Here is a 24959-nt window from a genome sequence, read left to right as displayed (position 1 = left end):
GCTGTCACTGACCCCCACCTAGGACACAACACCAAGGTTGGGGAACAGACAAGTGAAGGGTGCTGCCCGCGCTGTGTACTCTGCATTTGCATGCGAGAATCACTAGAGCACAAGCCCAGCTAATCTCCTGGCTGCGTGACTGTTATTATCATGCAGCGCACACATGCATATTCATCCAGATTTAAAGGGAAGAAATAAGCCTCCCTCATGGCGCTGCTGATAAACAACCTCCCCAAAATCTTTCTCCCTGTACTCAAATGAAACACATTTTGAAGGCTTGTCATACTTAAAAGTGATTTACCCATAAGCCTTTTATATGTTAATAATATTGCATGTTGAATATTTCATTCCCAAGATCATTATTTGGTTGGTTTCCACGTGATGTTCAGCACAATAGAAATGGACATAGCGATATCGGGTGCCTTTGGACACCAATCTCCATGTTAACGCTCACGTCGCTGGCCTCCAAACACGCTGAACACAGCTGCAGCGGGAGCCCAGCCGTGTTTGTCAAGTCTGCTTATTTCCAGACAAAACATTTTAATTCTTGTGTGGAGGGGGGGCTTAAGGGCAAGGGCAATGCTGGAAAGGATGGAGAGGAAAGGAGCAGAAAGGGGAGAATGGAAAAGGCATGATAACCCAGAGTTAAGGAACTGGGCTCTGCCGCTCTAGTCTAGTGATTATGAGGCTGACTTCTCTGGATGACCCGGCCCTCTTCACATAGGTCAGGTGGACACAGCCAAGGCTGCTCAGCCTTAGAGCATGCAAGATTGATCCAGTACCTCCTGCAGAGGGTCTGATTTAATTGGGGGCAGGGAGACTGGGAGCAACACGGACACCAGTCCCCGGTGACCCTCACATGCATCCAGGCTTCGATTTGAGACTAAGTCCCTGGGTTATGCAGATGTCTGGGATCCAGACAGGCCAAGGAGCGGGCACGAGGGCTGCTTACAGACTCCGGGAAATGGGCTGAACCTATCCTTCAGCTAGCGCTCAGCTGAGATGGCAAAAAGAGCATCCAGCTCTGAAGGAGACTGACCAGGGACAATAAAGGAGTCCAGAGGATAAAACATACATCCCCCAGCTCAGAGGATGCAAGCTGAAGAATGAGGCCAGGTCTCCTGTCAGGTAACTCTCCAACATCCAAACACACACTCACACACAAACCACACACACAGATGCACACACTCCCGCATGCACACGCCATTATGCTAAAATGCATCTCCTGTACAATTCAACCTTTGACAGATAGTTTCATTAATTAATAACATCCCAAGTTCATTCTCCCTTGCAACTTAAGTAACCAAACCCTCCAAAATGTCTAAAAAATCGTACAGCCACCACCACCAATTTACCCGCCTTAGGCCCCCCTCCCCCCAGTTCCTTGCCTTGGCTCCTCTGCTTCCTCAGATCCTCCCAGTCCCAGGTTCCCTCACTTCCTGGGGGTCTATCCCATGCCACCTTGTGGTATAAGTTTAGCTGTGCTAAGTATGTAGTTCTAAAAAGAAAAGCATGATTTCTTAAGAAAAGAATATTGATGTGGGGAAAGCACTTAAGGACCTAAAGAATCAAGTACAAGACAGACAGAGAACAATTTCCTTTTCTTGAGAGGATCTAGCCCTCTGAGTCTCCTTGTGGGTTCAGAACACAAGGAAGCAGAAAGGCTAGTTCTGTAAAATAGCTTGAGGGTTCAGATTTAAAAAAGAAGCTGACAACTCCCACCGAAGGCAGACCAGCTAGGGGTGCCAGGTCACGGCGGTCCCCACCTGCCTCCAGTCCCCACGGGCTGTCTGCCGCCACACGGGCATCCAGTGTTTATCTCAATTGGGCTCGTGGCCCCCACAGAGTTCCTGCCCAGCCCACCTTCCCTCTTGACAATGCCTCCGCTCCCTTATTACCCATCCTGAGTTTTGCTCTGGGTCCTTCGACCTCAGCGTGTACTAGGATGGGACAGAATTCTGTTTCTACACACTGCCATGCTGATTTCACACTTAATCTTCCAACTTCCAGATATGTACTGGCTTTATCTGATTTCTAGTGTGGTGCTGAAACGCGAATTTGTCTCTCCAACTCCATAAGGCATTAACACCTCACCCCCCAAGGTAAGGGGCAGAAGAACCAAGGGGCAGAAGATTTAAGGATCATCAGGCTCATGACATTTTCAATGGAACAAGCATTTGCAGTTCTTAAAAGGATACCAAGCAGTTTCCTACAGCTGGCCTCACTTCCTTCTCACAGTAGCCTTGTAAAGTGGGCATTGTTATACCCAAGAGAAAACTGAGACTGGGTTGGAGAGGTTCAATAACAACTGAAGATCTACCCTCAGGTCTTAGCACACCAGTCTCCCGGTTCTAAGGCACCATGACACTCTGAGCATTCTCATTACACACACCTCGGCCGTGTGAGGAGAGTGAGAGCTCCAGTCAGGGTGCCAGCCCTTGAATCCTGGTTCCCAACCTGTGTGACCTTGGGAAATCCACTCCACCTCTCTGAGCCTCCCTTCCCCATCTATAAACAGGAATGATGTTAGTACCTACCTATAGAGAGCTGTGAGATACATGGATTGTATATAAAAGTGCTATTATGGACTTGGAGAAGAGACTTGTGGCTGCCTGATGGGAGGGGAAGGGAGTGGGAGGGATGGGGAGCTTGGGCTTATCAGACACAACTTAGAATAGATTTACAAGGAGATCCTGCTGAATAGCATTGAGAACTTTGTCTAGATACTCATGTTGCAACAGAAGAAAGGCTGGGGGAAAAATGTAATTGTAATGTATACATGTAAGGATAACCTGACCCCCTTGCTGTACAGTGGGAAAATAAAAAAAAAAAAAAGTGCTTAGCACAGTGTCTGAAACAGGATACTCTGTCAATAACTATGAGCCACTCTTGCTGCTACTACTGCATTTACTTTATGGGTGCATCTGTATACACATACTCGTACACAGGCTCCCAGCCAGGCTCTCTGGAGATCTCTCTTTCCCCTTGTGCTACTGTCATTTATAAGTGGCCCTGACTGAGGGGTTGCTGAATTCTGTATGCCTTCTTTATGTTTCTTCAGAAGCCCCTGTGCCCCAGCCCCCTAAATCCCACCTCCAGGTCACTGCCTTCCATCTCCCACCCCTTCTCCAAGGTCTCCATGGAAAGAAGGGCAGGGTACAACAACGAAGTAACAGGAACATCCTGCAGCCAATGAGATGCCGACAGCACCAAGAAGCAGCTCTTCCTGGAGCAATGGAAGGGATAGGAATCGATTACTCACATGCTAGGCTATACCTTGTATTCTGAACCCACCAGAGAAATGAAGGCTGCCGGGTCCAGGTCTGGGAGGTATAAAAGGAATGTTTTCTTAGTCTGTTTTATCTTGAACTTGGTACGTAAGGCCAACCATCCTCCTGACAGACTGCCCCTTCCAATCGCCCCTTCGCCACAGGTGGACAAGGCCTGCAGTAAAGCCCTCTGCCCCCTTCTGTGAGAGCTGGCCATTGGCAGCTGCCAGTCCCTCCATCCAGCACTCCCCTGACCCAGCAGCAGGCACCTCACAGCAGAACCTGGGCCTGCACAGAAAGCAAAAACCTATGAATTAAAGGAGAAGCAACATGGACACTGCTGGGTGTTAAATACCGTAATGATAGAAGGACGCACTCAAGATCACACCACACCCACAAAGCCTCAATTCTGCCAGCACCCTTTCCAAAAATGTGAAATGAATAAGCGCTCTGGCTCAGAGCTGTAGAATTCAGGCACGGTTCCATGGCAGACCACTTCTCTGTCTGGAGGTGGGGCTCCGTATAGCTGCTCTCAGCACACTCTCTACATAATCCTCACAACCATCCCGGAACCAGTGAGTAACTCCTAACAAGTGGTGTGTCCCCATTTTCAAGATGCAGAGCCTGAGGCTTAGAGAAATTGGGTGTCTTCCCCAGGAGCCTGTTTCTTGTTGGAAGGGGCCTTGGAGAGCTGCCTGTCCAGTGCCCACACTTCCCGAGACGCAAAAATCTGGACCTTATGTTAGCAAGACCCCCAGATTCCAAGCCCAGTCCCCCATCTTCTCAGGAGACATCGTGCTCCTCATTCACCTGGTCTTTATCAAAAAGCATTTTTACTATCAGCAGTTTGTTGATATCATGTCAAGCTCTCCCGGGAGACCAAAGCACATCCCAAAATTGTCTCCTAAAAGGACAGCTTTATTTTTTTTTTCTCTTCTTCAAACAAACCAATTTAAAGCTGCACAAAACCTGCCCTACTTAGAGCTTCTGCAAAAGATTCAGCTTTTGCACATGGTAAATCAAGTTCAGCATTACTTGGGGACTCATCACCCCAAGTAGCTAATGAAGACAATCCATCAGAGCTGTGGCCATTCCTGCCCAAGGAAATAGCAAAAAAACAGCCGGGGGTCGGGTGGGGGAGCCACCAGGAATTAAATGGGGAAACAGATGATATTTAATTATATAAATATTCTCAGCAATGCTCTGAGGAATGGAATTATTGGCTTGCTGGGCAGCCCCTCACTGAATCAGGCGGCAGAGGAAATTTATACCACAGAATTCATGTTTTCATTAGGATTCACACAGCCTGTGTTTAGAGAGTAGGTGTCTGGAAGCTTGATGATATTTCACGTTCATAATCTGATGCCGTAATATGATGGCGTGGAAAAGAGAAAGGAGGCGCCTCCCTTACTCATTTGATATTTACATTTTATGAGTGTTATTATTTGACATAATTGCATACAAAGAATTAGCAATGTTAATTAATGCTGCACTAATGCAGTCATAATTACTTCCATTTATTCCAGACCGTAAGTGAATTTATGAATTTATTTATTTGGAATTCAAGTGACTTCTTGGATTCACATCTTTAACAACTAAAATATTTGCCCATCCCCTCTAACTAACCCTGCACAGGAAAAAGAAGGTCTAGAATTGTAGCTAAAAACGACCTTCTCTGGCTGAATTCATGAAGTAAGAAAACAAAGCCATTTTAAGGATTAGCCATTGATTCGCCCCACTATATTTCAAGTCACCCATTGGGTTTGTTTGATACAATCTGTATTCCATTTCCACTGTAACAAAGCTGAATTAAGTGGCCCAAAAAAGAATTTCAAATGGACTACTTTGCACATTTTCAATTGACAAAAGTGCAAAGAATGAAAAGAAAAGCAGTTGATTCCAGTGCCCTGCTCAGCACTACAGTGACTAGTGTTAAAGGGTTTTAAAAGATTTCAAGTCATATAGGTTTCTTTATGGGGAAAACCAAGGGTAACTTTGTAAGCAATTTCTGCCAAATTTAACACTGAAATGCCCATTAAGAATTAATATCCCGGAGTTCCCGTCACGGCTCAGCAGTTAACAAACCTGACTAGTATCCATGAGGACACAGGTTCAATCCCTGGCCTTGCTCAGTGGGTTAAGGATCCAGCATTGCTGCAGATGTGATTGTAGGCTGGTAGCTACAGCTCTGATTCGACTCCTAGCTTGGGAACTTCCATATGCCATGGGTGCAGTCCTAAAAAGAAAAAAAAAAAAGGAATTAATATCCCCAAATTAGGAATGTATCTCCTAAAAAAAATTAAAGTATTTAGAGGCAGTTTTCTATCTGTATACCTCTTCTTAAAATACAGTCCACGTATCATTTAAATCCAAACAGCATGTTCACAAGACTTTTTCTGGAAAGAAGATTTTTAAGAGAGAATTCCAATCAAATTCTGCTTCACAAGAGGCAGCCTCTTTCCCCACCACACACACATACACACACATCTACTTACTAGAAAGCTTTGACAGAGATGTTATCCTGGAACACATGTCAATAAGTTGAAGAAAAGGCAGTTCTTTCACTGTATTCTCTATTGAGTGAGAACAGTGCTTCTATGCATTTTTTAAAAGAAAAAACTCAGTAGGCTCTAGAAATGAGTTGTGTACAGTCCCTCCCCATACACCCCAGAACAGAGGGTTTGGAGCCCATTCCCTGGTTCTGGCATCTGAGACCTAGAAAGGATGTGGAGGTCATTGATCCCACTTGACCCCATGCCAGCCTGAAACTGTCTCTGATCCTGGAGTCATAGCAGGAGGGAAAGGACTAAAGAGCTGACCTTGTCCTCCAATCCCCCTTTCCTGCAGGGAGCATGTTCCATGTGGGACTGACAGACTCCCCTGCCCGCAGGGCTGGGATTGTGCGCACATTTCTATCTCCAGCTCAAAGCTTCCCTTGAGTTTCTCATCCGTGTGGGCTGACTACTCAGTCCACAGCCCTGGCTCAGCATCCTCACCCCTCACGGACATCGGAAACTTCCCAGGTCTGCCCCACCACCCAAACCTCCACCCAGCCCAGCAGCCATCCTTCCTTATCAACACCACCACCCTCCTTTCCCTGGCTCAGGCTAACAACCAGGGGATGTCCTTGACGCCTCCCTTGGGTCTCAACCCCACAACCAATCTATTAGAAAATCCTGTCAGCTATACCTTCACGATAAATCCAGGATCTAACCAGTACTCACCCAGCAGCCCAAGCCACCATCACCTCTCACCAGCTGCCCTAGTCTCCCAGCTGGATACTTGATACCACCTCTGCCATCTCCAGCTCAGTAAATTCTCAATACAATAGCCAGGGTGGTATTTGAAGCCATTAAGTCACATTGTGTCACTCCTCTGATCAAATCCTCCAGTAAGTTCCTATCTCAGAGTAGAAGGCAAAATCCTTACAACAGCCTTTGATCGCCTACATAATCCAGCCCCCACCCGACTCCTTGTACCTCTTCTCAAACTCATATCCCATGACTCTTCCTTTCCCTCATTCTCTCCAGCCACACTGGCCTTCTGACAGTTCCCTGAACATACCAAGCACAATCCTGCCACAGGACCTTTGCACTGTCCATATCTATGACTCAAACGAGCTTCTTCCACATACCCACATGACAATCTCCCCTATTACCTCTAGTCTTTGCTGAAATGCTTCATCTTTTCATCTGGCCATCCTATTTAAGACTGTATTACCACCCCACCGCACCACAGTCCCACCCTTAAAGTTTGAGGTTTTCCTTGTTTTAATACCTTTTAACATAACATATAATTTACCTAATATTTATAGTCTGCTGCTCCCCTCCGCAACTGAATATAAAATCCATGACGGCAGAATTTTTTATCTTTTGTTCCCTGCTGGATTGCCCAGTACCTACAACAGTACCTGGGACATAGTAGACACTTGACAAATGTCAATTCAATGAATGAATGAGTTTTGATAGACATCGTGTTACCAAACCATAACTGCATCTCTCCCTCCTCCCCTCTCCTCTTCTCTTTCTCCCTCCCTCCCACAAGCACACTTGTAGAGCCCTGAGGCAGGCATCCTGTCCTTGTCATCCCCCAGCACCAAGTACTGAAGCCTTGCTTTCCTTTCCACACCTCCCTTCCCACACCTCCCTTCCTTGAGGGCAAGGGAAGGGTCCCACACCTTCAGCTTCCCCTGCACTTCCTTAACCACAGAGAAGATTCACCACAAATTTTGTCAAATTCATTTGAAATGTTCCAGGCAGATAAATATTTTGGAGTAGAGAAAAGAAATCTATTTTATATTTCAAACCAAATGTACATCAACTGATAAGTGGATAAACAAAATGTGGTCCATTGGAGCTCCCGCTGTGGCTCAGTGGGTTAAGAACCTGGCTAGTATTCAAGAGGATGTGGGTTCTATCCCTGACCTCACTCAGTGGGTTAAAGACCCGGTGTTGCTGTAAGCTATGGGAAAGTTCGCAGAAAGGGCTCAGATCCAGCGTTCCCATGGCTATGGTGTAGACTGGCAGCTGCAGCTCTGATTCAACCCCTAGCCTGAGAACTTCCATATGCCGTGGGTGCAGCCCTAAAAAGACAAAAGGAAAAAAAAAAAAAAACAGGGTCCATTCACACAAAGGAATATTATTCAGCAATAAAAAGGAGTGAAGTACTAATATATGCTACAACATGGACAAGCCCTGAAAATTTGTGCTAAGTGAAAGAAGCTAAAAGACCACATATTATATGATTTCATTTTTATATGAAATGTCCACAGCAAACAAATCCATAGAAGCAGAAAGTGGGCTGCAGATTGCCTAGGGCTGGAGGTCTGCCAGGAAATGAGGAACGACTGGTACAGGGTTTCTTTTGGGGGTGATGAAAATGTTCCAAAATTACTGTGGTGATGGTTGCACAACCATATGACTATACTGAAAACCACTGCATTGTACACTTTAAATAGGTGAATTGTATGGTATATGATTTATATCTCAATAAAGCTGTTATTAAGAGGGAGGGAGGGAGGGAGAAAGAAAGACAACCAATTGCAATGTATGAACCCTTCTTCAAATCCTGATTTGAACAAAGTACAAGTGAGGGAAATCTGACACTGACTCCAATGGTTGATAATATTAGAGAATTACTATTAAATTTTTTAAGTTAAAAAAAGCCTACTCTGTAAGAACTTTTACCTAGCCTTATAATTAAGTGGGAACTTCATGTGATAGCTCACAGGCCCCTCATAACCTGGCCCTGCCTCTCTCTGCAGCCATCTCCCATCACCCCTCTCCCAAGCCCACCTTATCAGGCCTGCCCCCAAACCTTATTTCTGCTTCAGCGAGCTTTTTAAAAATTCCTTGAAAGTGTCATGCTATCTTAATTTCTTGAACCAACTGAGATATCGGCTAGACAAACCAATGCTTACATATAAAAAGATGAAGGCCCCCATTAGCAGCAGAACTGGAACTAGAGCCAGGATTCCTTAATCCCAGTACAATTCCACTGCCATCTCTGCTTACATATAGATTCACACATTCAAAGAAATATTATCTTGATCTTTACTACCATGAAGTTCCTCAAAAAATGTCATCACTTTGGAAATCATTTGAAGTCGTTTATTTTCAGATATAGACAACATGACATTATAAGATGAATACGTTAAAAAAATGAGTAAGACAGATTTGCGTTTAAATCTCAACTCTACAACTTATTCACCATGTGACCTTGTGAAAGGCACTGAACATCCTCAGCCTGTTTCCTCAAGATAACACGGAGATAAAGAATGGAGATAACGGGAGTAAAAAAAATAGCACGTTTCCAAGCACACAGTAGGCACTCAATAAATGATAGATGGCATCATTACTAATTCCTTTGTTACTTTCCCCTATAATATACTGGGGGAAATGTAAAAATCCATTTTAAACTAATACATAAAGAATCTTCTAATTTATAAGGAACTAAGTTTATTGACAGAAAATGAAGAAAATAAGCACAACTGCATTACTGGAAAATTCCACTCCGTTACCAACTGCTGAACAGAAATGTAGCAGCAGTTACAGTTTCCACAGTGGGGGTACTGGAGAAAGATTAGACTTGTCTTATTGGAAATTATTTCCCAGAGACTATCTAACTGTGTTTCTATGTGGAAAAAATACTAATGGGGTATCCTTTTTCACTTATTTTAAATTATTTTTTATTTTGAAAATTTTAATTTGAAAATTTTCAAACCTACAGAAATGCTGAAACAATAGTACACTAAATAGTCATACACTCCTCACCCAGATTCATCAGCTATTAACTATTAACATCCTGGCAAACCTCCTTTCCTCCCTCACCCTACCGGCCCCACCTCTCTGAATCTCTCTGTCTCTATCATTCTCTCTGTATATATGTATCTTTCTTGGTCTCTCTCTATATCTCTGTCTCTGTCCCTCTGATATGAATACATACATGTTTCTTTTGCGAAACTATCCAAAACTAGGCTTAAGACATCATGAAATATCATCCTATTTACTTCAACGGGCATCCTTCAAGAACAAAGACATTCTCCCATCTAACCACATCCTTTTAAAAAGTGAGTCTTAACTCGCTATCATCATCCAGCATAAAGTTCATACTCCAATTTACCCAATTGTCTCAAAAATGTCCATGATAGCTATTTTGCTTGTTTTTATCCAGAATCCAACCAAGTTTCACTCATTGCAACTGGCAATTATTTCTCCTTAGCCTCCCTAATCTAAAACAGCCCAGGCACTTCCCCTTGCCCTTCATGACATTAAATCATTAAAGGGGTCCAGGCCAACCTTGGGGAAGTTGTGTACCCCCTACCACCACATCAGGGCTCTCACTCCTCCTGAAGTCAAGCCTGACCACCTGCTTAAGGTGCTGACAACCTATCTTTCCACTTCAAAGACACTTTGTTCTCCGAAGTAATCTGTGGAGGACATGGGAACATTCTGTTCTTCAACATCAACAACCCTTCTTCCCAAAGTGTTAGCATCCTTCCTGAGTCAATGATGACATGGGTGTCACAAAATGATGATTTTTTTAAAATTCCATAATTCCTTCTATATTTGTTATCTAACCTTCCTAAGCAGAGCATCTCCTTACTCCCACCCTCCTGCTCCTCTCTCATCACTGCCAACTCAAGGGTTTTTTTAAAATTTTAATGTTGTGTAATCTATGATCATCAAAAAATTTTTTGATACTCCGATGGTCCCAACTCTGGCCCCTGAGAGTCCCTTTCAGCTAGTCCCTTATCATGACCTCTGTAGTCTTTCAGCACTTCCTTGCTTCTAACACAACCAAAGAGCTCAGGCTCACAGTCTCTGCAGTGGTTTCTTTTAATGGAATATGGATTTTAGAAACCAAGATCTGGACGTTAGAGGTGCTCATTACTACTAGTATGACATGACTTCTAAGTTCTCTCAGTAGCTACAGCCATGTGTATGTGTGTGTGTGTGTGTGTGTGTGTGTCTGTCTGTCTGTCTAACATGAATTCCTACTGATATTTTCAACTCAAATCCAAAACCAGGACACCCTTCCTTATATTCCCCCTTTTCCATATTTGTGTCCCTCCCTCACCTGCAGTAGAAATTCCGGTTTCCAACAATATATTTACTCTCTCCTCAATAGACAAATAGTAGCTTTAGAATTTCATCACCAGTATCCCTACCAACAGAAGTCTTTTTGTCATTAAATTATATCTAGTGAGGGTATAATTATTTAAATATAGGATTCTTTAGCAAGCTTATAATTTAAAAAAATCTTTTTAGAAATTAGCTTTTGCATTAAATTTTACAGTACCTGTGATATTTAAATAGGTAATGGTAAGCTTTTGTGAGTCAATGTTACAGAGCTTTTAAAGACCATGGTTCCAATCTCCAGTGAAACAATAGATTACTCTTTCCAAGAAAAAAATAAAAATCCTTTTCAATACATAAGCAGTCAAGATGACCTTCAAACAATTAATGTCTGACCCATGCTTTAACAACCTTTCACAAGAAATAAGTGAAACTTCTATTTAGAATGGAAGTTTATTCTTCCTACAAAACACAAATGCAGCATTGAGGTTTACATCTTATTGAAGCAGATTTTGGTAGCATCTTGGTACCTAGTACTTTTAATTGGGTGGTCACATCAATTGTGACCTGGGGTAAGACAGCTTACTCCTCTGCAAAGCTGGAAAGCAGGTGTCCCCACCCATACAGATTTAATTAATGAGTGGGTTCTAACCATTTCTCATTTCTCAAGAATATCAGGTCTTATGCCTCCTTCCATTCTACTTTGGACAAACAAAACCTATAATATATGTTGAGGGTCCCAGACTATTATTTTCTCTCCTCTATGACTATCTCTGAAAGTACAGATTCCTTAACCCCAAACCGCAGTAGTTCTGACTTAAACTTTGACTACAGGGCACTGACTACCCACATACACCATTGCTGTGTTCCTCCTGTACTATGTTAAACATTATTTTCCATTAGTAATATCAACACGAAGCATCCTAAAATCTCGATCCTAAATAAGACGAATATTGGATTGCAATTGACAGTACAAGATTCAAAAACCAATTTCATGTCCTTCCTCGAATTTTTTCTAAGTCTGTTCCGCTTGCTTATTCCAGAAGCACATTTAGTAACAACACCACCACAGTCTCCATTACAGAAAATCAGCCAGTGCATTTAGCGTGCTTCTCTGGCAGACAAGATCCTCACTGATGCTACTGGCTGCTATCACTCTGGGAAGTGACCAACATCAAACCCCTAACTTTCAGCCAAAAAAAAAACAAAAAACAAAAAACCATCACTAAATGTCTACCCAACTGTACGTCTTGTGCCTTAAAAATGGAAAAAGAGACTGAAGGCTGAAGCAGAAGAAAAATACTGGTGTATATTCTCCAAGGGTAAAGAAGACTAAATGTGAGGGAGTGAAGACTGATTGGGTAAACGAAGAGGGGAAAGCCTGAATGAGCTATTAGGAGGGAAATGAAGGTGGAAGATGGGGTGAAGAGAATCATTTCACTGGAAGAAAGATCTGTCTTCTTTCTTCATCTCATGGCTCATTGGTGTTTCCGTCCCAGACAACAGTCCAGTCATGCCACCTTCTCAGGCTTTTTCTCCAGTCCTGAATAAAATGTTAAGCTCTTTTTTTTTCAATTGTGGTAAAATATTTATAACACAAAATGCATCATCTAAACTACTTTTAAGTGTGCAGTGCAGTGGCTATTAACTACATTCACACTGTCGTGCAGCCATCACCACCAGAACTTTCTCATCTTTACAAAAGGAAACTCTGTACCCAATAAACAATAACGCTCATTCCTCCCTCCTCCCAGCCCCTGGCAACTCCCACTCTACTTTCTGTCTCTGTGAATTTGACTCCTCTGGGTACTCATTATAAAATAGAACCATCCAGAATTTAGCCTTCTGTGACTGGCTTAGGTCACTCAGCCTAATGTCCTTAAGGTTCATCAATGTTATAGCCTGGGTCAGAATTTCCTTCCTTTTAGATATAGGTGGCCAACAAGCACGTGAAAACATACTCAACATCCCTGATTATTATAGAAACGCAAATCAAAACTACCATGAGATACCACCTCACACCAGTCAGAATGGCCATCATTAATAAATCCACAAATAACAAGTGCTGGAGGGTTGTGGAGAAAAGGGAACCCTCCTGCCCTGTTGATGGGAATGTAAGCCGGTACAGCCACTATGGAGAACAGTAGGGAGGTACCTTAGAAATCTATACATAGAACTACCATATGACCCAGCAGTCCCACTCTTGGGCATCTATCCGGACAAAACTTTGCTTGAAAAAGACACATGCACCCGCACATTCATTGCAGCACTATTCACAATAGCCAAGACATGGAAACAACCCAAATGTCCATCGACAGATGATTAGATTAGGAAGATGTGGTATATAGACACAATGGAATACTACTCAGCCATAAAAAAGAACAAAATAATGCCATTTGCAGCAACATGGATGGAACTAGAGACTCTCATACTGAGTGAAATAAGTCAGAAAGAGAAAGACACATACCATATGATATCACTTATAACTGGAATCTAATATACAGCACAAATGAACATTTCCACAGAAAAGAAAATCATAGACTTGGAGAATAGACTTGTGGCTGCCTGGCAGGGGAGGGAGAGAGTGGGAGGGATCAGGATCTTGGGGTTAACGGATGCAAACTATTGCTCTTGGAATGGATTTACAATGAGATCCTGCTGTGTAGCATTGAGAACTATGTCTAGATACTTACATCGCAACACAACAATGGGAGGAAAAGTATGTATACATGTATGTGTAACTTGGTCCCCATGCTGTACAGTGGAAAAAAAAATAATAAATAAAAAATGCTTTATAAAACTCTAAAACACAACCCCCCATCCTTCCTTTTTAAGACTGAATAATATTCCATTGTATGTACAGACCACATTTTGTTTATCTGTTCCTCTGTCAAGGACACCCGGGTGTTTCCACCTTCGGCTGCGGTGAATAATGCTGCTATGAACAGGGGTGTCAGGCTCCTCCACTCATTTCTAACACCCTCCTTTAGCATGTACAGACAGCATGTGCTCTTTATGAATTTTTAAGACACTTCTGTACTCAGCAAGAGATCCACAGAGTCTGAAAAACTGAAGAGAAATATTTGTTTTGATGACTCCTCAATCCACTCAGATATCCAGTCACTGATTTAGCTGATGTTTCTAAATATCCAGCCTAGGATAAGTCTGCCCTAGAATTCTTTACAGCCTCGTGATTCAAATCCAGTGACTCATCTTCCTGACAAGATGAGGAATTGGGCAAAAAGAAAGTGACACACACTAGTTCTTGGTCTTAAAAATACCTCTTTATTACACCTCCCTTCTGAGTCATAAAAACAAACTCCTTCTCCAAGAGATTTTACATTTGACATATTTATACTTTTATGATTCAATCCAATTTTATTTTTTATTTCCATATACATATGAATGCATATATGCTTATGTGTGTGTATGTATCTATATAACATTTTATACCCCTATTTATTTACACAGAGTTCTATTCTTCTTCTATCCTTTTCAAGCTGAATTTCTGAGGGGATTTTGTACTTCGATACACAAAAAAGAATGCTCACAATTTAACTGCACATAATAAAATTGCCAGTGCGGTTAAGAGAGCCATGTTTCAGAGTGGAAGGATGTACATATGAAAATAAAGAACTATGATAGAAGCACCCCCAGTTTTCTTTAAATAAAGCATAGTTTCACAATAAATTGGTCATAAGAAACTGAGGAAATAAGGATCAAGGGATGGGACAGCAGTGCTGTGCCATTGGGGAACACATTTTAAGTCAGATAAAAAGGCCAGGTAACTTTTTAAATGACCTCACCCCTGACTTCAGGGCTTCTCATCAAGTGGCACGTGCAGAAAAACTAAGATTGATATAATCATCTTCCCTGTTGAACGAGCTCATCACTGCCTTCTCCAAGGACTGTAAGCTCTGTCCAAACTTGTGTCCCAATCTAATTCTTCCTTGTGCTAGAATATTCTCCACCCTCAACCTCTTCCTGTCAAAATCCTTTCCATCCACTAAGCCTCCGCCCTGAGGCCCTTCCTGACACCCCTACAGGCAGGCCTGCAGGATTCCTCCCGCCTCTAATCTTCCCCTGGCCCCCAGTGGGGACAGAGGGCACGTGATGACTTGCAGCCACGTCTTGTCCCCTAGCCCTCCAAAGACACAGGCAAATACCCAGCCAAGGCTCCCTGCTGTCACCTAACCAGCACAGTCAGGGTCAGGCATCTGCATGAACCTGTCTGTTGCACACCTCACCTGTCTACGAAATGAAGAGCTCTCAGTCTGTGCTACCCACTCGGTGGATTCGTGGGACAGCTGAAATGATGCTCTCTAGAGACACAACTGACAGTGTAGTGCAGCGACGACAGGGTGCTGGCACTAAAGAGAAGAGAGTTGTATTTTTCAAACCCTATAAGCTTTTTATGCAGTGGCTTCAGAGTAGAGGAGAGAATAGGCTGGCTTTTTTGATATAAGTCAAATTACCAAGCCAGACACAAACACAAACTCAGAGATATCCGTCAATCAAACTAGTCCATAATTGATATGTGAGGCTGTTTGTTGTTGTTGTTGTTTGTTTCTGGAGACTTGAGGTCATATATTAACACATTAATTGAAATTTTGGTCATAATTAACATGTATTAAGCTGTTGATTACATGGTTGCATTTTGAAATTTTTAATTGGTTTGTTTCAATTGATAAAAGGTAATTTGGGGATGATGTTTAGAATTCTGTATTTAATTATCATTGAACAGATAATTAATATAGTGTAGCAACAGTAAACAATGACTATAGTAATTATCACTGAAGTGCACATATTTGTACAAATATGACAGACTGATTTTCTCTCGAAAGTTCCTTTGGTCTTTGCTCTGAGCTGGTTGCACTGTTTCACTTCCTTCACAGATGTAATTAGCAACATCTCTGACTGTGTCATCCACTTGCTTGAATTTGAAAAGAGTTTTGAGAAGCCTAAGGACAGAGGACATCCTAAAAGCCGCATCAGGCACCATTTTCCCCTATTCGCAGATTACTTGCTCAGAAAGCTTTTCTGCACTTCAGCTGGCTCTCAACATTCCCACAGTATCAAATTGAACTTTTTTTATTAAAGCATTCCTGTATCATTAGGGTGTTCTTTTCCCCAGCTCAGCAGAGTAATCAGAATCCAAGAGTGGGAAAGCCTCCCGTAGTGGTTTAACTACATTCAGTAGCAAAACATAGCACTTACTTACCAATGGGCTAAGTAAATTGACAGATGAAGGTGGCAAACAACTCAGTGTGTTTTTTTAAACTGCTCTCCTCACCAAAAAAAAAAAAAAAAAAAATCCCGACTCATGAAAAACAATCAGAATACCGTGGGCTCGGAGTTCCCATCGTGGCACAGTGGTTAACGAATCTGACTAGGAACCATGAGGTTGCGGGTTCGATTCCTGGCCTTGCTCAGTGGGTTAAGGATCCAATGTTGCCGTGAGCTGTGGTATAAGTCACAGAGGCAGCTCGGGTCCCTCGTTGCTGTGGCTGTGGCGTAGTCTGGTGACTACAGCTCTGATTAGACTCCTAGCCTGGGAACCTCCATATGCCATGGGAATTGGCCCTAGAAAAGGCAAAAAGACAAAAAAAAAAAAAAAGGAATACTGTGGGCTCAGTTTTAACATCCTACCTATCTGTCCATCAACAAAACTGCTGTTACAGACTGAGGTCTCCTTCAAGAGGCCGGCCTATCACCTTCACCCGCTGGGTTCTAGAAGTAGCTGGTACGTCCCAGGAATGTGGTAGCCTGGGGCTCCCCCACCTCATGAGCACTAAAGAGGCTGGTCCTGTATCTTCCAAAGGGCAGCCAGATGCTACCAGAGACCCTGCACTGAGCTTGCCCCTTGGGACCATCTCTCTGCCCTCCTTTCTCCCCTCTCTTAGCACAGGGTGGGAACCTAAAGGCGGCGGTGGTGGAAGAAATGAATGATTCCATTAACTGGTACCCACCAGCATTCAATCATCATCCTCCTCAGGGCAGAGGAAGGTGGCCTGCCCTCTCCCTGACCAAAGCACCTCAGGCTGCACACAACACACGTTTTAGGGACCCCCTCACCCGGGACTCACTGCTTCTACAACACAAAAATAAAACAAATGAGCATGCATGAGTAAACTCTTAGTTTAAGAAATTTTGAGATTGGGGGGAAGGGAACATGATGGGCCAGAATGAAGAGTGAACCATGGCAAACACTGGGGGCAGTGGGGAGCAGGGATGAGAGGAAGGGAGTCCATAATTCTTTCTTAATTTTCATGAAAAAGAGTTAAATCTAGAGATCAATAATATCATCTGAGAATCAAGAAGACAAAACAAAAATATGGCTATCTGATACCATTCCACAATGCATTCCAATTTAGATTTTAGAGCTAGAATATACTTTTTACTATTTCCCAAACTTCTCTAAAAATATAAAATAGCTTATCCAAATAATTATCTTGCATATATGAACAAACCCAGTTTAACAGAGGAGCATTTTGCCAGCCTTAAGTGATGCAAGCTGCACAAATGTTATTTCACTTGTGTCTCAAAACAGTCCTGCAAAGGAAGGAGAAGAGGTGTTGCGATTCCATTACAGAGATGTGGAAAGTGAGGCCGAGCGATCTGTCAGTAGCCACACACCCAAGATTGATGATCCCACCCCCAGTACTTTTTAGAGAATTCCTTTTCCCATGACACAAAGATATCGCAACCCCCATGCTAAAAACTGAATGGCCTCCCCAAATTCACACGTAGAAGCCCTAGTCCCCGTGTGATGGCGTTAGTTGGTAAGGTGTTTGGGAAGCAATTAGGTTTAGATGAGGTCATGGGGGTGGGTGCCCAGGATGGGAGAAGTGTCTTCGCCAGAAGAGGAGACCAGAGTTCACACTCTGCTCCGTGTGAGGAGACAGTGAAAAGGCAGCCGTCTGCAAACCAGAAGAGGACCCTCACCAAAAACCAGACCATACCAGCACCATGACCTTGGACTTCCCAACCTCCAGACCTCCAGTCTGTCGTTTAAGCCTCCTAGCCTATGTTAGTTTTTTATGGCAGCTCAAGCCGACTGGAACAACGTGTCTGTGACTCAGTGAATGAAGCCAAACAACATGCTCTAAGGTGGTGCTTCCCAAATTTCTATCATTTCACTACCACCTCCATAATTTCTTCCAGCTGTAATATTATTTACATAACGTCTTTTATGTAAACCACGTTTGAGATGTATATGCATTTAACTTCCAAAGAGAACTCTATACCACCACCAGAAACGGACAGCCAGTCCTGCTGAGCACAAACAGAGGGCAGCTACATCACAAACACAACATCATTAAAATGTTGGCCTACCCAAAGTGTTTGAGCCTTCCTCTCTTTTCATTAAAAAAAGGGGGGGGGGAATTAGAGGGTTTAGAGAGGTGGTGATGGAGCAGCGAAGGTGAGACCTCCTTCCATGAAGCAGAGGGACCAAAGGAGACCTGGGGTCTAGGAGGGCAGGCGGGAGTGAATGTGGTGTCAACAAGCTACCCTGACAAACGCACTCAGGGATCCCCACTCCTCACTGCCTAAGTCCCCTCTCTCTGAGACCCACTCTCATGTTTCTCCTTTCTCCACCTAGAACGCATTACTTTTTAAATACATAAATTCCTACTCTTAATTTTTAAAGCAACATTTTTCACTTCTGAATAGAAACAAACTCTTCAGCCCTGACCCTCCAAATTAAAATGGGGTGAGTTTCACTAGGGGGTAAGTTTTCACTTCCTTTTTCATGGACCCGAGGCCACTTCATTTAAGGAGGCTCATCCCATCCCTGTGTCCTCAGAAATAAATCTGTAACTTTGATTCTAAAAAGACTTCCTCTTTCAAGCCTCATGGGAAAAAATAGAATGCGCTGCAAACTAAAAAGATTTATTTCTCTCCACTTACATCCTGGATCTTGGCTTCCCTGGGGTTAGATCTGATGTCACCCTAGGGTCACTCACACAGCCCTCCCTGGCAGCTTCTATCGCAGTGTCTGCAGTGACAGCCACTTTGCAATGTGGCAAAACTGACAGGTAGTGGTAGCAACACTTCAGGTAATGGGGAAACTTACTTCCTTTTCCAATCCCTCCAAAGCTATTTTTCCTCTATTTGGAGCTGAGCAACGTGAACAGGCACTGGGGACAACTGCTGGGGTCGGGAATCTCTTCTCTGCCCCTCTGGCTCCTGGGGGTCAGGGGACAGAAAATTCCCAAGAGTAGCAATCCAGAGAGACAGGGCCCTGTTCATTTTATCTTCCTTCCTCTGCACACAGTGATGCTGAGTGAGTGAGCAGATCCCCCAGGCAGCACTGGCTTCCTTGCACTGAGCCTGTACCTGCCTGACACCTGAGGGCCCTTCCTGTCAAGGACCTTTCAGCATCGGTGGCCACACTGTTCCTTTTGCCAGTGTCAGTGCAGTTCCGGGAATCAAGGTGAGGCAGCTGTCCAGGACGGCCCCCAGCAGCCCCTGGTTCTCATGCCTCTGGCAGCACCCTGCCCCCTGCCGCCACCCCCTGCCCTTGCATCACAGTTGGTCTGTGCAAAACAATGGCATCCTGCAGAAACAGTGGGATGTCACTTCCAAGACCAGGTCACTAAAGACACTGTGACTTACTTCTGTCTCGTTCAGTCACTTGCTGGATGATGAGCCACTCGCTCTGTGGGCAGCCAGCTGCCATGCTGGGAGGACACTCGGGAAGGCAATGGTGAGGCCCAAGCGAGGAGGTCCTCCTGCCCAGCCAGGTGCTCCAGTCTGCAGACCCCCAGCTCTCTGTGACCAGTCTCTTCTCTGGGATCCCAGTCACATTTCCAACTCTTTATGGAACATTTGTTTGTGGATGGACTGCTGTTCCCTCAAGCCCAGCACATGCTAAGCTGTGCGTGCCCTTTCTTGCAAACCAGCCCTTCTCTGCACCTCCACCTCTTTGTCTGGCCTGCCCCCACCTTTCTGCCCCCATTCCTCAGAGCCTCTCCCACTTGCCCCATGTCCAGGCAACCCCCAGGCATGCCTCCCCTCTTGTCCCCTCCATTCTCACTGACACCACCCCCATATGCACTGGATGAGGGCCACTATGCCTCTCTGCTGGCAACCTACTCAGCTAGCTTCCCAATCTCCAGAAACCACCCTTCACATATCTGTGTGTGGCTTTTTAAAGAATAGTCTAAGGGCTCTAAGGTTCTACTTTAAAACTGTCAATGGTTCCTTTTGGCTGGCAGAATCACAAACCTTTCAGCAGGACCTGTGAGGCTCTCCAAGATAAAACCCACCCATCCTTCCAGCCTGTATCCCCTCCATCTACCCTATGCCACAGCCCAGGGGACCTGGCACAATGCAGTCATCTGAGGACCTGTCACAGATCAGGGCCATGCCTGAGTTTCTGATCTCCTTGGTCTGGAATGGGAACCAGGCTACAGTAATTTTTTACAATAAATTTAACGAAATAGAATTCACATACTATACAACTGATCCACTTAAAGTACACAGTTCAATGTGGTTTTTTTTGAGGGGTTGTTTGTTTTTTGTTTTTTGACAGGAAAGTAGGATTTATTGTTGAGTGTTAAGGAAGGGACAACCGCCAAGGCTCTCATGAGTACAAGGCCCGCCATTTGTCCCGGAGGCCACAATTAGGGATGTATTTGACCCTACAGCCATCCGGGATAAGCTGGTTTTCTGCCACCATGTTTTCAAATTCATCTGCATTGAACTTAGTAAATCTCCACTTCCTGGAGATGTGGATCTTCTGGCAGCCAAGGAACTTGAACTTGGCCCTGCGCAGTGCCTCAATCACACGCTCCTTGTTCTGCAGCTTGGTGCGGATGGACATTATGATTTGGCCAATGTGGACCCAGGCCACCGGTACCCTGGGGCTTTCCAAAATCTGGAGCCTGGATTGGGGACAGCATGCCAGTCATGAATGTCCACTGAAAAGGGCTGTCTCCAAGGTCCCTTAGGGCAACCTATACAGGCAACAGGCTGCATACACTACCGAGGAGGCTGCTGTTTGCAGCAATTGCACACAGGGCCCCGACGGGGAAAAGAGCGCAGTCAGCTTAATCGACTGTAAACACAGTTCAATGTTTTTTAGTATATCCACAGAGTTGTGCAACCATCACCATATTCAATTTTAGGACGTTTTCATGACCCCAAAAAGAACTTGCATATCCATTAGTAATCACTCCCCATCTTTCCCCAGCTCCCTCCTCATCCTAGGAGCGTCTGATCTACTTTCTATAATATCAGACATTAGTAATTTTTTTACATACATATGTATTCTTTTCCAGATTGTTCTTCATTACAGGTCATTACAAGATATTGAATATAGTTCCCTGTGCCATACAGTAGATTCTTGTTTATATATTTTATATATAGTAAAGTGTATCTGTCAATCCCAAACTCCTAATTTATCCCTGGCCCTTCTTTCCCCTCTAGTAACCAAAAATTTGTTTTCTTTTTCTTTTCTTCCTCTTTCTTTTTTTTTTTTTTTTGGTCTTTTTAGGGCTGCATCTGTGGCATATAGAAGTTCCCAGGCTAGGGGTCAAACTGGAGCTGGAGCTGCCAGCCTACACCATAGCCACAGCAACGCCAGATCCAAGCCATGTCTGCAACCTACACCACAGCTCACAGCAATGCTAGATCCTTGACCCGCTGAGCAAGGCCAGGGATAGAACTTGCATCCTCATGGATACTAGTCAGGTTTGTTACCCCTGAGCCACAACAGCAGAAACTCCCATAAATTTGTTTTCTATGTCTGTCTAGTTCTGTTTGTAATTAAGTTCATTTGTATCACTTTGTTTAGATTCCACGAAGAAGTGACATCATATGGTATTTGGCTTTCTCCCTCTGACTGACTTAGTACGAGAATCTCTAGGTCCATCCCATGTTCAGGCAGCAGTCATTCTTACTACTGGTTCTCCCGTGACACAAAAGCACAGCCAAGATGGGAACCTCTGGACAAACCAAACCTCTCACCAGTTTATGTGTTTCACTCTGCTTGAGATGTTTTCCTTCCATTTCTCTATTTTAAATTCCCCCCGCCCCCGCACTTCTAACACAACCTCCTCCATTAAAACGTCACTGATTCCCCCTCTTCCTCAATTTACTTTTGCATCGCCAGAATAGCTGAGTAGCATAGCAAACCTCAGTTCTTCCTCTCCTGCCTCACTATTCTTGGCTCTGCTAGAGCTATGTGGCCAAAGCATTCTCTTCATCTAGACCACATGTTTGAGAACTGCAGGAACCATTTCTAATCCACCTCTGAATCCCACAGCACGGTGTCTTGCACTGGGTAGTTACTTAAAACACATAATCCAAATAAATAAAAATATGGTCTGTCTACAAATGTTCTCCACTGTTTCAAGATTTCATATTGGGAGTTGCCGCTGTGGTGTAGCCGTTGAAGGATCCAAGCTGCAACTGCAGCTCGGATTCAGTCCCTGGCCTGGGAACTTCCATATACCGCAAATGAGGCCAAAAAATAAAAATTTCAAATGGAAGGACATGCTCTTCCTTCTCCCACCACACTAAATCTTTCCCTTTAATTACAGTAATAATGAAACAATGGTGTTTGTGTGTGTGTGTGTGTGTGTGTGATTCTTTTTGTACGTTTTAAAGTATTGGTGATTTACAATGTTGTGCCAATTTCTGCTCTACAGCAAAGTGACCCAGCATACATATATACATACTTTTTCTCATATCATATTTTAACCCAAGAGATTGGACACAGTTCCCTGTACTGTTACAGCAGGGCCTCATTGCCCATCCATTCTAAACGTAATAGTTTGCATCTACTAACCCAAACTCCTTGTCCATCCCCCTCCCTCCCACCCCAGGTGTGTGTAATTTTTAAATCTGCATCACGGTAAGCAGGGACAGTGATAATAAACACATCCAGTTTTTAATCTACCATCATGAGGCACTACTCGTTAAAACATTTCAGGGCAACCACACGCAAAGCTCTCTGTCTTAAATAAAGGATTTTGAAAACGAACAGGCCACGTGTTCACATCATCAGAATGTATAAACGACGAGTACAGCAAGGGCACTGGCCCTGCAGATTGGGTGATCATAGGCATGCATCTTCAGAGGATGCGTGTGCATAGAACGTGGCAGTGTGAAATGCATTATGCAGAAAACAAGCAAAACAAAAAATCAAGACAGTGCATTCTTCAGCTAAAACACTAGCTAACTCAATAATCTAGACGCTGCCTTAAAATGGATTAAATACACTTGAAAATCACACAGGGCAATTTCACAGAGAACCTTATCCAACCCAAATGTCTTATTTCATCCTTGATCAGTTGGCCTTTCTTTTCCAAGGAGATCTTTTTCGCGTTAACTATTTTGTGTGTATTGTTTGCTTTGATAAGGAGAAGCCCCCTTCAGTGTGGAAAGGGGGCTCGGACTGGACCTTTCTTCCCACACACTGTCTGCCCTGCCTCTGTCACTGGAGTTTTGACTCAGCTCCGTCAGTGAAAAATTAGACTTCATTTCAGTATGCTAATCGCAATCTCTCCAAAACAATGTAATCAAGGCCTCATGTGCACCTATAATTTCATTCTTGACATAAGCCTGACAGCTATTTATTGTCTGAAAGGGAAAGGAGGAGGGGGGGAGGGGACGTCTATATGCCCCCCTCCCCCAAAACAAACCCAGCAGCTTTATGTTTGAAGGCAGAGTCTTTGCAAAGTCCAAACAAATGGCAATAATCATGGGGTTTTCATATGTCTTGTCTTAAGCAATCAAGGCAGAGGGTTAACAGAGAAGCACATTCAGATGCGCCAACTCCCAAAGTGCCCACCTCTGATGAGCCAGCTGTGAGCCGCAATTGTCACATTATAATTTAGGCAAAGGGGGAAAAAAAAAAGGCATCAGAATACACACTGGATCAACATAATTATTCACAGCAGGATGCTGCAGAATTAATTTAGCCAATCAGAATTATACTTGGGGGTTGGGCATATTGCAGAGATGAAGGAGAGAAAGCAGGGCAGGGGAGGCGGGGGATGAGTGGAGAGGGGGAGGGGAGTGCTGTTTTCAACACCTTACTAATATTTGGATGATCCGATCTGGAATATATTTTGAATACACGTAAGAGCAACGTTGTTTCTTTTTCCATTATGTACAAACACCTATTCAGCACTCAGGCACGCCAGTCACTAGTCACAACATCCTTATGATGAGCTGATTTACCATGTGAGCGGATTTAATCCTCCTGATCGTGAGGTAGGTACTATTATTGCCCTCCTTTCACACAAGGAAGCTTAGACAGGTTAAAAAGCTTGCCGAGGCCACACAGCTAGTGAGAGTCAGAAACAGAATCCAGGCAGACTGGCTCCAGAGGCTACATATTCACCAGCACAGTTTAAAGGGTCTTGCCCCTAAACAAACTGATCAGCAATCAGAAGGCACACCATGGTTGGTGAGGGCCCTGAAACCAGAACACTGGCAGCCCCAATTCCTGCAAGCTGACTTTCCTGGAGACGGTGGCCATCTGGCCCGCCTAAATCGGGCACAGTACTTTAGGACTGCCAACCTCCCAGTCCAGATAATGTCATCGCCCAACTCTCCAAAGTGGGGAGAACAGAGGTCAGTCCGCAGCCCCACGGGGCTGTCTGGGGTTTGCAACAGAACAGCCACAGCCAGGGGGGTGGCAGCTTGGCCACCCTGTCCTGACGCAGTTTTCCTAGAGAAAGGAAGCAGCCAGGACTCCAGAAAATCGATGGGAAAAGGGAAAGCGGGCTGCTCCAAGAATAAGAGCTAAATGCCTGACAACGTGCAAACACAGGAAAAGGGCTGAAGAAGTCAATGGTCACCCTGAAACAACTTCCTGCCTGGGTCTGTATCTGCAGGTCTGCAACGACATGAAATGGTGCTCGCCTTTCCTGCCGGCACAGGGACGTTTAAGTGAAAGGAGCCGTCTTCCTCCACTACTTGGCATTCTGTCATGAGGGCAGATAGCAGTGGAGCCAAGAGGAGCCTTGATTTCTTTGTAAAAGTTAGACTTCAGCTGGCATTCACGGCTTCTGGTAATGGGGGAAATGACAGGGAGTGGCCCAGGGTTTTATGTGTGGCAATAATGTTTGATCTATGCCATTGTCAATGAGAACTG

At 44.1% G+C, this 24959-nt stretch overlaps 1 protein-coding gene and 1 non-coding gene across 3 annotated transcripts in view; both read right to left on the bottom strand.

Annotated features, from left to right (window-relative positions):
- Positions 1–24959, bottom strand: part of MSRA (methionine sulfoxide reductase A) — a 382386-nt gene that overhangs the window by 265739 nt on the left and 91688 nt on the right. The gene's annotated exons all lie outside the window — the stretch shown is intronic.
- On the bottom strand, positions 20781–20915 carry LOC125117124 (small nucleolar RNA SNORA70). Its single transcript, XR_007132493.1, has one exon. It is a non-coding gene; the product is annotated as a small nucleolar RNA SNORA70 (small nucleolar RNA).

Source organism: Phacochoerus africanus, chromosome 15 (genome assembly GCF_016906955.1).
Source record: "Phacochoerus africanus isolate WHEZ1 chromosome 15, ROS_Pafr_v1, whole genome shotgun sequence".
NCBI classification, from domain to species: domain Eukaryota; kingdom Metazoa; phylum Chordata; class Mammalia; order Artiodactyla; family Suidae; genus Phacochoerus; species Phacochoerus africanus.
Note: the sequence above shows the minus strand (reverse complement) of the source record. Positions and strands in the feature narration are given on the sequence as shown.